At 39.5% G+C, this 10,697-nt stretch overlaps 2 non-coding genes across 2 annotated transcripts; both read right to left on the minus strand.

Annotated features, from left to right (window-relative positions):
* trnar-ucu (transfer RNA arginine (anticodon UCU)) lies at positions 1–88 on the minus strand. The gene is given in 2 exon segments: positions 1–36; positions 52–88. It is a non-coding gene; the product is annotated as a tRNA-Arg (tRNA).
* A 959-nt stretch (positions 89–1,047) lies between these two features.
* Positions 1,048–1,135, minus strand: trnar-ucu (transfer RNA arginine (anticodon UCU)). The gene is given in 2 exon segments: positions 1,048–1,083; positions 1,099–1,135. It is a non-coding gene; the product is annotated as a tRNA-Arg (tRNA).
* Positions 1,136–10,697: the final 9,562 nt, after the last annotated feature.

The following is a 10,697-nucleotide window of genomic DNA, read 5'->3' on the forward strand; positions in this document are numbered from 1 at the left end:
CAACTCTGGTGGGACTCGAACCCACAACCTTTGAATTGCTACTTTCACAACTAGAAGTCCAACGCGCCATCCATTGCGCCACAGAGCCACTGGTTCCCCTGAGCTTTTCTAGAACCCTGTAGCTGCCTTTGGTGATAATGAAGCCAGAAAAAATAAGAAATTTGTTTTAAATTGTTGTTGTTTGAATAATTTACAAAGTTGAAGGTGCAGCAGCAAATCAACAGTCAACATAAATCCTGGGGCAGATGCAAAGTTAAGTCAGTTAAAAACATCCTCCTGGTGAATATTTGTGATGCATGTGAGCTTGTTCACACGGATACAATGATGGAACGTGGGCAGGGTCAGGAGCTTGAGGACCAATGCACAACTGGAAAAGTAGCATCGCCGAACAAGGACTTGAACCCTGGACCCGCAGATTAAAAGTCTGATGCTCTACCGAATGAACTATGCAGGCTCTGGGTGGTGCATCACATCAGTTTTAAAAGAGCCTATATGCCATGTTGGCTATGCATGCACCTTCTAAAAGTCATCCATGAGTGAAAGATAATTTTTATAAAAAAAAAACAATGCTTTTTTTAAACAATGATTCAAAGTGATACATAAAAAAATCAAAAGAATAGTAAAATAAATGATAACCTCCCGCAAAGATAGAATGACCTAACAAAACTGTTGTTACAAAGTACAACATCAAAAAAATTCTTCCTAAACTTTCATCCTAAACTCCAACTAACTTGAATACACAACAAATTAAGGCCCAAGCTTAAAAAAAAAAATCCTGCAGCAAGAAAAAAAAAATCCTGCGAATTATTCATGTATCAAAGGTAGCGATTAACAGACTGAACACATGTTTTATTTAAACTTGAAACACATAAAGAAATCTGTGAGCAGAGCTGTGTTTGATGGTATTAGAGGTAAGATTATGCAGATTATGATGTCGGGACAAGTAGTTTTAAAGTAATTCTTTGAGGTTTGAAAAAACACATTTTTTCGGGATTTTGAGTCACAGCTGACCCTGTCATCTTCTGAAGGTTGGACATTGCAGAAAAATGACTCTGGTGGGACTCGAACCCACAACCTTTGAATTGCTACTTTCACAACTAGAAGTCCAACGCGCTATCCATTGCGCCACAGAGCCTTTTGCTCCACCCACCCCAACTATTCTAGAACCATGTAACTCCCTTTGGGGATAATGACAGGAAAAATAACAAAATTTGTTTTTCTTTTTAAATTGTTGCTGTTGTTTATATATATATATATATATATATATATATATATATATATATATATAATACCAGACAACTGAACTCATCTGCTGAAGGTTGGAGAAAGCAGAAAAGTGACTCTGGTGGGACTTGAACCACTTGCAACTACACACTATCACAGGCTATCCATTGCGCCACAGAGCCATTGGTTCCCTCTCAACTATTGAAGAACCCTGTAGCTCCCTTTAAGCCAATTGATTACTTTTAAACAATGTTAGATCCATATATGTCATGACAGACGGACTTAAATCATTGGAACTTGATCAAGTATTTAATCCCACATGGTCGAGAGCAGAGCAATGAATTCATTCCTTGTAAACCTGTTAGAAGCATTCTCTTTGCTTGCTTCAGAAGAAAAGCCATCATTCAAGGCTCCCTTACTTCTTTATGCAACCTCTGCCCCATTATGCAGAGCTGGACATTGAAAGACAAAGACGACCATTTACACATGAAACTGTGTTACACGTAGGAAATATGACGTGAACTATGAGTTGAAATCAAAGTATGGCCAGGCACGAGCTCTGAGTGTGGTCAGTGATTACATCTTGTATAGTTGCATGCAAAAGCAAAGGCTGAGACCATTGCTGTCATCAGCAATTTAATATTCCAAGTTCGACTAAGCTCGTCCTGAAACCATGGGATTCCTATAGTTGTCACAGCAGCTAGATTGTGATGTCACGGTGAGTCAAATAGTTTGGTGTGTGAGGCTATGCTCACTTCATTTGACTTCTGTAAAGAATCTGGGGAATATTTCTGATCTGCCCGCCACGTGGAGTGTTTTCAAAGATTAGCATGGGAGTTGAATCAAGGTAATTTGCACACTAAGACAATGGCCCTCCGGTAAACACAGCCAACATCTGCCTGGTATTTTCCTGGATATGGAGCATTTCAAAAGGCAAGATCAACAAATGAGTCGTAAACTGCGGCACACAGAGACGTACAAAATGTTGACATATGGTTAATGGAATCTGTCACCTTTGAACTGTGTTGAAAGTTTTGGTGCGCTGCTCAATTTTACAGAGAAGAAAAAACGTGAAATTGACGTCCAGTAGATGAGGCCAGAAGCAACCGCTATATGATTGAAAATGAGGATATGACACAACTGGTTTCAAAAACTCCAGTAAGAACGACTGACAGAAACGTCTTCATAATGTAGTCCAAGAGTAGTCTGCTTCCTAACAGGGTTTGATGCTCAACCATTCATCATCAGTTCCAGATTGATGATGTATATCTAGTAGGGATGGACCATATGGACAAAGAAAGTTATCGTGATAAATGTTGGAATTTCGGCAATAATGATAATTATCAAGATCAATCCATTTTCATTCTATCGCATGTGTTGGACGCACTACAGTCTCTCTTGAAACTGTTTTATGATAAAAGTTATGAGTGGAGTTTGTCTCCAACATCATTATTTGTTCATGTTTAAATCTAATAGCTAACTAAGTGTAGACATGAGAAATTCAATATTTCACGTCTCTGGTAGAAGCCGCTTGTGTCTGATGGACTCTGTCTGTGTCTCATGTCTCTTAACAGTTGACTTTAACTATGGACCAGTCTGGACACATTTCCTAGATGCTATTGAAGAAATATTGGAAATAATGTGAATAAATGATCATTTAGTCACATTCTATTCTCCAAATCATGATACAAACAGTCCTTTGTCTTGTGTGATGAAAAACCCTTTCACAATTCTTTCTCCTAAAATAGTTGTTTTTCATTGCCACTAATACTCTGACCGCTTTAGAATTTGTTGATGGTCCCTAACTTATGTGAGAGTGTGTCCGCGATCAGTGAACACTAATGGGGATGCGGAAGAGGACGCCACCGCCAATACCAGAGCGAAGGTCCCTCCAATATCCAACTATTTTCACGACGGTGTTTGGCTGAGGCACCAGGCGCCATGAATCAAAGTCCACCACACTCTGGAGAGCGCAGCGTGCCGCCGCGGCCACGTCTTGTTCACTTGTGCTAGTCCAATGCGGCGAGTGTGAGATGCAGAATTGTCATTGTGGAGATTATGTTTGGCAGTATATAGTGTACGATAAGTTATCGGCCATCCCTAATATCTAGATATTGTCTATCTCAGCACACAGATTCTCATCATCTCTTGGAGTTGAGCAATTCTGATGAAGGCAAAATGATCAAATTAGCTGGGCCACAAGAGCTTTGAGGATCGTAATGGAGCGGGTAGTTACTGTTGCTCAGCGGCGCCGTCTTCATGCTGAGTTCAGCCCACCAGCAGCAGCAGGCAGCAAGACAGGAACAGCAGGAGGAGGTCTGAAGGAGACCGTGCACGTCTTCCACTCTCTCCTAGGTTCCTATAATTACACACAAAAGCAATTTCATCAATGTCATATTCTTTGAAAGATTACATTTTTTTTATCAAAGCCTGGAAGAGGACAGAGGGGCAAAATGTTCTGCCACTTTTTGCGAGGGGAAGCACGCCACTGCCTTCCTTTAATTTGCTGTCAAAGATGGGCAGCTAATTTTACACCGAATCACGCTGCTTCTCTGTTCAATAGATTATTCTGTCAGATTAAATGATTAATTATGAGCACCAACACTGCACATTGTATTCATATTTCACAGTTACTCCTCACATATGCTGTTGGTTTTGTGTTACATTCCCCAATTTCTCATGCTATTAGCAGCAGTGGAGGTGTGGTGCCTGGAAGAGATGCATCACATTCCCTAAATACTGGTCCAGACAATTCTATGATTTGAAACATGACCTTGTCATAACTGCTATTCACACTGTCATGTCTTCGGTGCGTGGCCAACAGTGGACATCTTGAGATCTTTGTTGATAACTCACCTGCTGCTGTGGAGGGAGATAGATGTTTGCAAAGTTCTCCAAGTTAAAGAAGTGAGAGAATGACAGTGTTCCGCACTCATTTATTCCCAGAGCATTCAAGGTCAGGGTTTTTCTGACATACAGAAAAAGTATTCACACCCCTTGAACTTTCACGCATTTTGTCACGTTCCGACCTCAAACATAAATAAATAAAGTCATGTATAATTTTTCTTCTACTTCACAATTGTGTGCCACTTTATGTTATCTTTTATCTAAAATGCCAATAAAATATATTTATGTTTGTGGTCGGAACGTGACAAAATGTGGGAAAGTTCAAGGGGTATGAATACTTTTTCAAGTATGTGTACTCTCTTCACTTGTTACTTTCTTGTTCAGTTCATCTGGAAACATTTAATATTGATCATAGCAATGATAATAAATTACTCATAAATCACAAATCAGTCAGTATCTCCTTCTTCCCTTAATGGAGTCAGAAGAATGTGAAGATTCACTCAAACAAACCTGCCATAAGCTGTTTGAAATATTCCCAAAACTGCAGGTTATTTAGATGTGGATCAGTGCATCACAACAATCGCTCAGGCCCAAGCGTCACTGAATGCTGGACTGCAGAAACAGCGCCGGAGTATAGAAGTTACATAATCAAAGGAGTGACTTCTTCGATAAAGGATCTCACAAAAAAAAATGACAAAAATGCTTGAGATGTGAAATCACATCTTATTACATCACAACCACCTGACACTTGAAGGAGTAGATATCGATGACTTGTCTTACAGCTTATATAACTTGTTCAAGTTATTTTTAACAGAGTTTAGAGAAATGTTTGGCTGTTGTTAAAGTACTGTGTGATTCAGCATGTTTACATGCAGACCTGAATTCAAGTTTATTTCTGTTTAGTTAGTATATATTTGCGTTTTATAATAAATAAATGATATGATGAAATAAGTGATCAGGGAATAAGAAAACAATAATCAAATACAAAAATGATGTCAAATCATGAAAGGAGATTCCATTCACCCAGGCGTACTGATGTTCAATAAGAACCCTGGTGTCACTTCTTGGGTCTAACTAGGGCTGAGACACTTACTCGAGTATTTTGAAGTAACTTGAGTACCGGACACCAAAAGAAAAAACTGAGGATGCTTTTCTGCCTCGAGTGACCGCTGATTTTATTTATATTTGCTTTTAATGTCGCTCAACACAGTGACGTCACCCACGCAACAGCTGAAGAATGACGGCGGAGGTCAGCACAAACACAGGAGAAGTGTGTGATGTCAGAAAGTGGGGAAAGTATGGGAGCATTTTTGCCTCAGAGAGAGGATGTGACTGTGTGCAACAATGCTTGCCTCATCATCATTGTCTTCCATCCGGCATCAGCTCCATCGTGAGCATTCAGCCTGGAGCCATGGACCCAAAACAAAGGTAAACCATCAATATCCCTACCTAGCATGGCGCTAGTTTTCTGTTTAACACTGTTGCTTGTGTGGCTACTTTATTATGATGGGGTCACACGTTTGCTCTTTAGGTTTAGGGGTTGTGAAAAAGTCTGCGCTGTGGAGTTAAGAGGCTGAAAGAAAGTACACAATAACATTTGCCGAGCTGTTGTCAGATCAGTTAGGGCAACACCGGGTTTTTGTGACTGGTCTGCGCAGTTAGTAGGTCATCTGCTGTGAGGAAACTTTCAAACCAGCCACTCGCTGCTAACATGGTAATTTGCTAATTTTGACGTAGCATGCACTTGTTTGCATGGAATTGCTCTGCGTGGATGAAGATGATTTGATTTGAGGGTAAATACTTTATAATTTAATTTGTTTTCATTTATTTTGTATTTTTTTCTGCTTGTGTTGACACCACTTTTCATCATCCATCCAAGTGAAATGTCATACTGTTTTGTTGTGTATATATATATATATATATATATATATAATATTTATCCAATTACTCAAAAAATATTCAATACAGTACAAGATAACTAAATTAGTCGATAGCTGCAGCCCTATATGTAATGTATATGTACATGTGAATGAAATATAGTGTCGCTTAATTTACCCTCCTCATTGACTTTACAGTGTTTGTATTTTCCAATTACAGTTTTGCAAAGTAAATCATCAGCCCACTGCTCACCAGCTCCAACCCAACAGTTGGAGCTCCGGTTGCCTCTCTGGGCGGCCCAGCAGCAAATATAAATGTCAACAAGATTACCAGCCTAATTGGCACTGTGTTGTTAGCGCTTTCCACGGCCAATAGTGAGACTGAGTAGTACAGCAGTGGGGAGCATCACTCACACAAGCCGCACTGTATCTGCCCTCATTGGAGCAGGGCAGTGGCCAAATCCCCCCTGTCCTTTCCCAACTTCAAAATCTTTAAAGGCAGGCACATTCAGCACTCACAAAACGCAGAAGAGCTAATACAATAGATGTTGTACTGGATCATTTATGTAATAATAATAGTAATAATACATTTATTATCAATAATTATCATTTTAATTTCAAAATGTCTATCATTGATGTTTTGTAGACAGTGTTCCTATCTTGCATACTCATTATATATGATTGTCAAATATCAATTCTGGAATACACATGGACTGTTTCACAACATACATTAAATATGCTAATCTTCTTTTACTTTGAGTTTCCAAACCCACCCACAAGACGAACAAACTGAGTTTTGATGATGGTATGGGTCTTTTAAAGGGGCAACGTAGTGTGTGCGCCCCTGTTGCTATAAGTGGTGTTTAAGTATTTGTTGCACTGGAGATGGAAATGGATTAGGCTTTCAATAGAAACAAATGTTTCCCCACCTGCTTCACCAGACTCTCCAGCACATGAAAAAAAGGGTACAAGCAGGTTAAGGGTTAAGACTTCAGCTAACCTGTTCCAATGTTACCACTTCGGTTTGATGTCACTGCCTATATTTAGTACGTCATGTGGTCATGTGGTCATGCCTTGTTGCCATGTGAAAAGCTCACAGTTGCCCACAAATATTACAGTCGGACTTGTGTTCATAAATGTCCATGTTTTAAATGTATGTATGATGGACGAAACTAAACAGTGGAACTCACTGGTTAGTTCAGCACACTGTCACCCAAACGCCACAAGGCACAGATGTAAACAAACATGGCTGACTTTTTTTTTTCTCTTTTTTTTTTTTCAAGATAATTTGCAAAGGTTCTTATTTTCTCTCATGTTGACCCAGGGCAATGATTGATGTCAACTTTCACTATTTTTTTTTTTTTTATCTGCTGCAAAATCATGTGTTTTTGGCCGCAATAATCAATTAAAAAAAAACCTCCTCAAAATCCTGGAAGTGGAAGTTTGACTCACAGAAAGCGAAATGCTGTTAGAAAAGTAATAATGGGAAAGGCAGCTGTAGAGGAAGCATTAAATTTAATACAATCAGAATCAGAATCAAATTTATTGCCATGGTCAGAGGGGATCCCACCAACTAGGAAAGTGCTTCGGAACAAAGCACTGTCAATAAAATAAAATAAAATAAGGTGAAGGTGTGGCAGGCTGCAATTGTGTTGATTGAAGTTGAAATTCTTTAAATTTTGCAGCATTTTAAAATGGAAAGGAAAGTAAAGACGTTTTTTAAAAGGAATTTATTAATATGCATTTTCAAGTAATCTTTTTCATTTCTGTTTTTTTTCACCTACAGCCACTGCTGCTGCTTGAACCACATAATCTGCAAATAAAAATCAAAAATCTATTTGACTGTAATTCATTGAAGATACCCAGTGAAGAGAAAAAGTTCCCATTACAAGTTGGGTCAATATATAAAACTGCAGGCTGACTTCCTCGACAGCAGTGGACTAAAAAGTCCAGTTCTTGTGTGTCACCTCAGGTGTGGGAATGTGTTGGTTCCCGCACACACAAACCTTGCGTTTGTGTAATTGTGCAGAACATTGGGCAGTCAGATTCCCATGGCTATCCACGAGTCACATTTTTTAAAAATTATTTTCATGACTCAAACACTGTTGTCAAGCGCCTCATCCTCCTTTCAGCTGTAAGAACTTGGCACATGAAAGGTCCATTCAGCATCAGTAACGCCAGCCTTATTGTATTGATAGCCAAAGAAAGATAGCATTATTGTCTCTGATATGACCCACAAGAACTTCAGCCCAATTGATCTATGCGGAAGTTCAACCTTCAATCATCATTTCTCTTCATCTACACAAGAGCTGATATTGACGAAGACAGTATCTAGTTTTAATTCCTGATCACAGACGGCCAGGTTCAGACAATTCAGTGTCTCTTCTTTGACTGTATTTTTGGTTTTGCCATTGTCTGAGATTGACTTTGACACGTCTGATGCAAGCCCAGCAAACAGTTGAATAAGTCCCACTGTTGTCTGAACCTGTGTGTGTGTCAGGACCATTTAAATCCATGTAAAATAAATGTTTGACAGAAACAGATCTGGAGATGACGGAACCTACTATAATTGTAAAGATGCACTCAGCGGTGATTTGCCTCCATTATGTCCTTATTACATCTGGTCATGTGTCATTATGTGAGCCATTCATTCTTTTCTTTTTTTTTGAGAGAACTTTAAAGATTTTAAAATCCAGTGTTGTGGGAGATAACAATTGAAGCCTACTCCTGAAGACTCATCTATAATCAGAAAATATAAATATATAAACAATATACAAGGAATTTTCCTGTCTTTTTTTTCTTCTGGAATTTTCAGTTGTTTTACTGTATTTTTATATCATACACTAAAAGAACAGATGTGTGTGTACTGGTCTTTCATGCGAGAGACTCGTCATCTCTTCAGAAATGTTACGGGACAAAAACTCGACTGGTATCTACAAAAAATGATTCTGTGCTGAGCCACAGGATCTTATGCAGTGTTTATGACAACACTGGTCGACCTTTGACCTAAATCAAGGCCTTTACTGATGCTGACCACATGACCACCCTCCTCCATGTCCCGATCGTGGCCGTTTGCAAGGGCACGCATAACATGGGACACAGAAAGGTAAAAATTGTAAAGGCTGTTCCTGGTGGCGTAACATCACTAGTAATGTGTTCTCAGTACAGCACAGTGGTGGAGGCTTCATCGTGATCTTTGGTGCTTTTTCTTCATTGGGTTGATGGAGCTTTAGGCTGTGAAACTGAGGGCTATGTGGAGATGTGCTGTGAGTCACAACTAAAGGCCCCTACTTCACTACATGGAGCAACGTTCCCACCAGCCTCATGAAAATACAATTTTTTTAAGCGCTCGGCAACACTAGTGGCACTACTGAGTACTTTAGAGTCCAGTAGTGACAAACCTCTAGTTCTGGGAGCTCTTTGTTTGGTTTTGTAGCACTACTTCCAACTTGGTTGTCATCTACCATCTACCTTCACTGGACTTCAGATTATAATCTGGTAAATATTTCACAAGAAAGATGTTCATGGAACATTTGAAATCATCTGATAAATCCACACGACCCAGTCACCACAGTCAGCTGCTGCCTCACAGTTCTCACCCCTTTAGACTTGAGTGTCATGCTCTTCATGAAATATTAGCCGACACCGGTGTGAGGTTTTCATTAATTTCCCAGTGTTATAATACTTGAATACAGAATGAGACATATCCCCACACACCCATTTCCCTAATGAGAAAATGATTAATGCCTTAAGGTCTGTTAGATAAAGTGGCCACACATATTTGACTTAAAATGTTTTATAGCAGTTTTTCCTCCCTGAACTCAGAGGCATTCTGGTGGATCACTGAGGAAACTTGGTCATTTGATTTTCTGCTAACAAGAGGGATAAAGAAGCGTAACATGGTCATTAAAGGTCTAAATTCTTGGTCTGTGTAAGGAAAACTTTGCAGAAGAAGTACTTTCAGCTGAGCTGAGGTTTGTATCGCAGCACAAGTAGGGCACAACAGCATCATTTTTCTTTGTCCCATAGTTGCACGTTTTCATGGATGTATTTGTTCAGTCTCTTCAGATGTTGCAACTATCTTGCTCTGTAATCTCTAGTCTCTCTAGCACTTTATGTGGCTACTATTCACAGTGACTGAAACGCATGGCCATGTGAGGTGGCGTAAATACCAAGTGAGCAAAACAAGCGTGACCCCGTGGCTCCACTCTGACCCCAACCTCTCTCGTCTTTCTTTTAATGTTAATTGTGGCCTACAGCATCATGGGACAGAGGGGAAGGTGTGAGCCAATTGATCGCCTAATGCAATGTGTTCGATATTTGACCCACTAAGACTTAGAATGTGATGTATCTACACACGTATTGTCTTAATGTTTTACTTTGTAGCAGTCCGCTCTAGGTATGGTTTAATATTGTTGCAACAGATTACTGCATTACATGTACAGTATTACTGCCATACTTCAGCTTTCAAATTTATGCTGCATGGAGCCGCACATTGTGACACTATGTGAAAACAAACAGTTTCTGTCTGCTGCTGATTACAATGGCAGAGTAGCTGAGGATTTCATGTTAATATTAATAACTGAACATTTGTCGAATATTTACTAAGCTCTTGTTTGCTGGTATCGTTGTGGCGTGTTTCGAGGTGAGGCCGAGGCAGACAGGGCCGTGACATCATCATTTTCATAACTATCCAGATTCACAGTCCACACAGAAGTGTTTCTGTATCTGTATAGCATTCACTCTCGA

The sequence above is a fragment of the Synchiropus splendidus genome, chromosome 5 (genome assembly GCF_027744825.2).
Source record: "Synchiropus splendidus isolate RoL2022-P1 chromosome 5, RoL_Sspl_1.0, whole genome shotgun sequence".
Classification (NCBI taxonomy): Eukaryota; Metazoa; Chordata; class Actinopteri; order Syngnathiformes; family Callionymidae; genus Synchiropus; species Synchiropus splendidus.